This window comes from Notolabrus celidotus, chromosome 13 (genome assembly GCF_009762535.1).
Source record: "Notolabrus celidotus isolate fNotCel1 chromosome 13, fNotCel1.pri, whole genome shotgun sequence".
Taxonomy (NCBI): domain Eukaryota; kingdom Metazoa; phylum Chordata; class Actinopteri; order Labriformes; family Labridae; genus Notolabrus; species Notolabrus celidotus.
This window is the reverse complement of record NC_048284.1, coordinates 10221607-10227928: the sequence shown is the minus strand read 5'-3', so window position 1 is coordinate 10227928 and position 6322 is coordinate 10221607.

The window sequence follows — 6322 nt, the reverse complement described above, 5'->3', positions numbered from 1 at the left end:
CAGACTGATCTGTTGTAGGGGGGTTGGGTGGAGCGGCGGATGAGTGGATAACTCACTTGACTCTGGTGGATGTTTGTGTATTCTTCATAATAACAGAGAGACGGAAAATGCTTTCGAGTAAGAACATTCTGTCCTCACCTGTTCAATTAGCTTATTTAGGATCAGGACTTGAGTTATAATTAAATAAGTTAAAAGGCTAATGGCCATTCAGTTACAAGCAGATAGCTGCTAGCACTCTATGTAGTTGTGGCTTGGGGTTTTCCCAACAAAATAGTCAAAAGCTCTTTAAGATAAGATAGATGTCAGTTCACCGCTATTGGGGGGGGGGAGGGGGTCCATAAAGATAAGGAAGTTACAGTTTTAAAGTTACATGTAACCATTTCATACACTTAATTGGGAATTCTATTAAATTGCTGGACACAAAAAACTATTAAAATGTGTATTTTTCTTGCCTTGAAGCTAAAACATTAATTTGGTGGACACGCAAAAGTTGCAGAAAAAGTGAGATTTAAGTTAACAAACATACAGCTTCTTTAAAAATGCACAGAATGCTGATGAACACTAATCCATAACAGTGTCATACCTGTCACTGTGAAATAAACACAGATCAATACTCTCTGTAAATAAACATGTACATATACAATGTAACAATTCTCCAAGCAGAATTCACATATTTTTATTTATTATATTATTTAACTTTCACCTGCATATTCTTTTTTAATGTAAAACCAAACAAAATCCAACCTCTGCACTACTCACCACTGCACTATTACCATTTTATTTTTTGCCTGTACATATTAGTCATGCCTATTTGTTGTTCTTTTGTGTTTATAGTTGATGTTATTATTATTATGTTTATATTTTCAATTGTATGCCTTATTCTTATGCCATGTATATAGAGAGCACAGTCTACCAAAACAAATTCCTTGTGTGTTTAAGCATACCTGGCCAATAAAGCTGATTCTGATTCTGATTCTGATCCTCAGCTCAGCATTATTTTTATTATTGACATGTATACAACAATAAGGTTGAACAACCAAACCCAAGTGGATAATTTCAACAAATAAAAAGCTGATTTACTTCCACAGCCTCTCTAAGAACAATGCTCATTCAACTTAAACAGTGACCCAGTTAATTAAACAATCAGCCTTAATGAGCTTTACAGGGAAGGTGGGTCCACATCAGGTAACATTCACCCTCCCCCCTTGGTCCCTGCAGCTGAGAAACCGTCTGTCTGTCCGCCACATGTTAGTCTGCGGGATAAAAAGCCTTCCTCATTAAGTCAGCTGTCACATCAGGCACCATGCCAAGCGACACATCCATCCTCTCGCTATTCCCAGCTGTGCCCTAATCGCTAAAGGCCAGCGCTGAGTCCTGGCGTGACCTCGCACAACCTCGATTTACAGATTTACTCTACAATCTGACTCCTACATAATACAAATCTGAGCTAATCAGTTCAGAGAAAAGTCTTTAAAATGGGTGTTTTTGGGCACTCAGGCTTATCTTTTGGTTCTTTAAATAAATGAACGACAATCGTTGCGAATTTTAATCTGACCTGTGATCCCATACATCAATCAGCCACAACATTATGTCCACTGACTGGCGTAGTGAATATCACTGATAATCTCTTTACAATGGCTCACTGGAAACCACATAGACACCAATTCAAAAAAGATGATCTTTGCAGCATTAATAAACATGTTTACAGCCTGGTCCAAAAAACGGCTTGGCTCTATGTAGCTAATTTCTCAATCGGCACACACTGTACGGGGGTTGAATTTTTTTCTAACACGACGGATCAGAAGATATTAAGATCACGAGTTTTTGCCCAAATAAGGACATGACTGACTTTACTCCCGGACGGGAACACCTAGCTGTTGGCTAGGAGGCTCAAACTCCGCCCTTTTACGTTACACTATGCCTGGTTGAGTTCCACATATCCAATTTGGCTGCAGCTGTCGATTGGCTTCAAAACATCACTCAGGAACAGATGGGTGACGTCACGGATACTACGTCCATATTTTATACAGTCTATGGTTGGAATCAAGAAAAGTGGGTGTACATAAGGATGTATGACTTTGACAGGGACCGAGCTTTGATGCTTGACGACTGCATCTCAAAAACCTGCAGCTCTTGTGGGGTCCACCAACAGTGAGCACGTAAGCATCAGACCACAGAGCAATGGGGGAAGGTGACCTAGAGGAACCTGACAACGAGTGTTGGTCTCCTAAATTGGCAGATCTAAATGAGATGTGCTGGACAACCAAGTCCCATCCAAGGAAACCCCACCTCACTACTAACGGGACTTAAATGATCTGCTGCTAATGCCTTGGTGCCTGACCGCAGCCCACCTTCAGAGGTCTAGTGGAGTCCATGTCTCATCAGGTCAGATCAGAGGTGTTTTGGGCCGGACCTGATCAGGTCTTGTAGTGTAAAGACTGATCAGTGTAAGTTTTTATGGATGGAGGGCCCAAAATAAAAAACAGTAAATGACCTTTAAGTGGATTTCCATCTCTTACTTTCAATGAGCCTTCATTCGGGAATTGTAATTGAATGGATTGAGTTCAGATAGAGTTGACCTCTGGTCACGTCTGTCAAGTGTCAAGTTGAGGGAATCGATTTAAGTATTGAATCGGTTCCTAATGGATTGATTTTTTTCTTTAGTGTCACTTTCACCACTTTTCGTCTCACAGAAAGGAGAAGCATTTTAAAATCACTCAGTCTTCCACTGCTTTGGTTTTGGCTTATTTCTGTTTCCAAAAGTTCTTATTTGATTGTTAGTTTTTGTTTTAGTAAGTATTGACATTTTATTTAGGTTGCAAACTCTATTCAAAATTTACTGCGTGAGATGGACACCAAAGTTTGTCTTCTATTTTGTCATATAAAGTCTATTTTCACAGTCACAGTGCCTAAAAGTCAGGTAATAAAAGAGGTGAAAAACTAAGAAGAAAAAAGACAGTTACATCGAGATGTTATAATAACCACAATAAAATTAAATAAGAATACATTCATGAAATAGCAGCACAGTTATGAGAAAGCTCTGAATGGGTTTTGTGTGAAAAAAAAAATCATCTGAAAATATTCTGTTTACTTTCAAGTTTCAAGTTCCAACGATAGCAGTCATAAAATATTTCTGAAGTAATAATTTGTTATCAGTGAAACGGCAGATTCCTTTCCTCACAGTCAATTAAGTATTGGAGCTTGAGAAAGTCTTTATTTACCGTTGGACTGCAAGCCAAGTGCCCCACAAAATTGTTAGCTTACATTCCCAAGCAATTGTGAGCTATTGAGTTACTTTGATGCTCCCTCCATGTCATTTAGAGAGAGTGTCAAGTAGAAAAGGCAAAACACAACGCACATTTTTCAGGTAATGATGAGAAAGAAAATGCTAGCATTCGCAGCTACACTGAGTCAACGTTAGCCCAGCTCGCGGCTAGCTAGCACTGACTCCTATGTACAAAAGATACATTGACATGTGTTTAGACTTTTATCACATCATTTTTTCACTAAAGAAAAATATCAAGTTAACCCTTCTGTTATGTTGCGGGTCAATTTGACCCATTTTGAAGTTCAAAAATCTAAAGAAAAATGTTAAAAGTAATTTTTCGGTATGAAACTTCTTCTGCTTTGCTTAATTAGCACAATCAACATATAGAATAATTTATCAACATCACTTCATAAAAAAATCAAGAAAACAAAATGCAAAATAAAATTAACAAAAATCTAAGTCATGTAAAACTATTGTAATTATATTTAGGACTTTCAAATGTACATTAAGTTTTAACATACATTTTCATGAAACGAGTGAATTGTCCTCCTTGAACTATGATCTGTGAGAATTAAAGAACACCATTGCACTGAATATTGATTTAAATGGTTAGTAATTTAGTTATTAATGAGATTTATAAATTGTTTATTGAGACGTTTTTTGGGGGTTCTGACACTTTTGGATCATTAAATATGCCCCTGGTCAAATTGACCCAGGAACATTATTGCTGTTCCTAAGAAACAACATAACAGGAGGGTTAATCAAAAAACTGTATGATAATAAAATAATATTTAGTAGAAGACATCTACATGAGGCTGCTTGAATAAAAACTGATGACGTACATTGTAAGGATGTATAAAAGGAATGAAGGAATTTCAAGAACCGTCTCTTGGAATAAAATGCCCTTCAGCAACACATCAAGCTCATACATGCTGCAGTTGAGTTTCTATAACAAATCCTGAAGGCTCACTAACTGTTTAATGTGAAGAAGAAAGGTACACAACTTTTCTTCAAATGATCTGGAAGCTAAGCTCAGTAGCAGTAAATGTGTTCAAGGTGTATCGGCGACCTCATCAGAGAATTTCAGTACATAAATGCTCTCAATCACTTTCTCTCCAGCATTATTCGCCAAACACTCTGACTCACCCTTTACTTGACATGGCTCAAGGCAACATATTTCTATGACAAGCCCAAACCAACCAAGGAATGTGTGAAATTACAAAATCACTGGTTTATTATTTCCTTACATATTATGGATCAAATGAGTCAAGGCCGAATGAGTCACACAGCAGGTGTGTCAATAAGAAAATAAGCTCTAAATGGCTTAAATGTACAAAACAGTTCCTCTTTTCAAGGTATTCGTGTTTTTCCATAACCAAAACCAAACCCACTCTAATGTTCACACAACAATGGATAGTGGAAAAAACATTTCAACTCAAGGTCCATGTGCCGGCTGGTTCTTCATCACTAGAGGCAGTCAGGCCAAACTTACCTCCTCCTTCTCCCTGAGTATGAGCTTTTACCCTCTGGAAGAAAAACAGAGTCCCCCAATGCAAACTAAAGGGTTATAAAAAGTGATTGCCTACTTCAATTCAAAATGTTAAACATTGCTTCAAGATGCAGTAGAAAATGTGCGATGACTTAATGTTGTGCCTATCTTTTTCACCAATTTGTGTTGAGTATTATGCATATCATTTGCAACATGGGTCATGTGCAATAGATGTTGTTGGTGGTTGTTAAAGGTATGTGCTTCTCCATTAACATGTCATTTTGTTTTTACTTATTTTTTTAATGAAAGAGTTCATATCATGCTTTTTCAAATTTTGAAATCAAATATTAAAGCTAGGGTTGATTGTCACGTAAAACTAGCATGAATTTGAATGTAGCATTTCCTCAGGACTGTCTAACCCCTCCCCCCCCCTCCCCTGGGAGCTCCTCCAAAACGACTCCCCCACTCGCATGCTTCGCCACCATATGATGTTTTAATTGTGTCCTGCCAAGGGACTGCAGATGTAAATTAGCTTTAAGCTAACTCTGGTACAATGCATCAAATGGTGATATTTATGTTAAATATTGCACATGGTCCCTTTATAAATAAATCAAATAAATCAAATATGATCGTCACTCAAAACCGGTCCTCAGCACATTGTTTGTGTTTTGCACTACATCAACTCATGTCTCACTCAGTGGTAAGAAAACACCAAAACATTATCATAGTGAAAGTTAAAAACACAAACAAACATGAAATGTACGCGCAGGAGGCCGGCAGAAAGGCAGGACTGGAGTTGATTGGTTTCATAGTTTGACTCCTGATGGCAGGGATTGGTTGGTGCTTTCCCAGGGGTTTACTCCAGCTGTAGATAGCAGCTTTTTTTTCCGCTCTTTTTTAAGAACACATTATGTATTGATTGCCATCGGGACATAAAGATCATTTTAACCAGTATAACAAAAAAGTGTATCTAAATCTGACAACCAACCCCAGCTTGTAAAGTAAAAATGGTGGATACTGGAACAAGGGCAAAATTTTCAAATTGTGAGCTGATCAGCTTGTTCAAAAAATGTCAGAAGAATAAGGGGCGCTGTTGGCCCAGTGGTTTTAGCGCATGCCTCATATACACTACCAGTTAGTGAATCTCCTTTAAACAACAGACCCATTAACAGCAACATTTAACACTAGCTTGCTGCTCAGTTAACATATTCCAGCATATCACAAACTTACCGCACAACAATACAACCACTTTACAACAACCTCAGGAAATACAAGCTCAGCTACTTCAATAACTTGTCTTGCAAGTAATGCAATTGCAAGATAGGCAGAGACACAAGCAGAAGTAGCAGAGCACAACTCGGCAGCATTGTTAGCTTACAGAAGTTCTCATTCATACTTCAGAACCATTAACTTTGACTGAGCAGTAGAAAAACACTGCATCTTAGTAAGCAGTGTCTCTTTAGAGTCTTCACAGCAGAAGCTGAGAAAACATGAGTAAAGGAAGCTAGCTAGCTTAAGTGTGGCATAAAAGCTGCCACAAAGAAACATAATCAGACAGCTGTTAG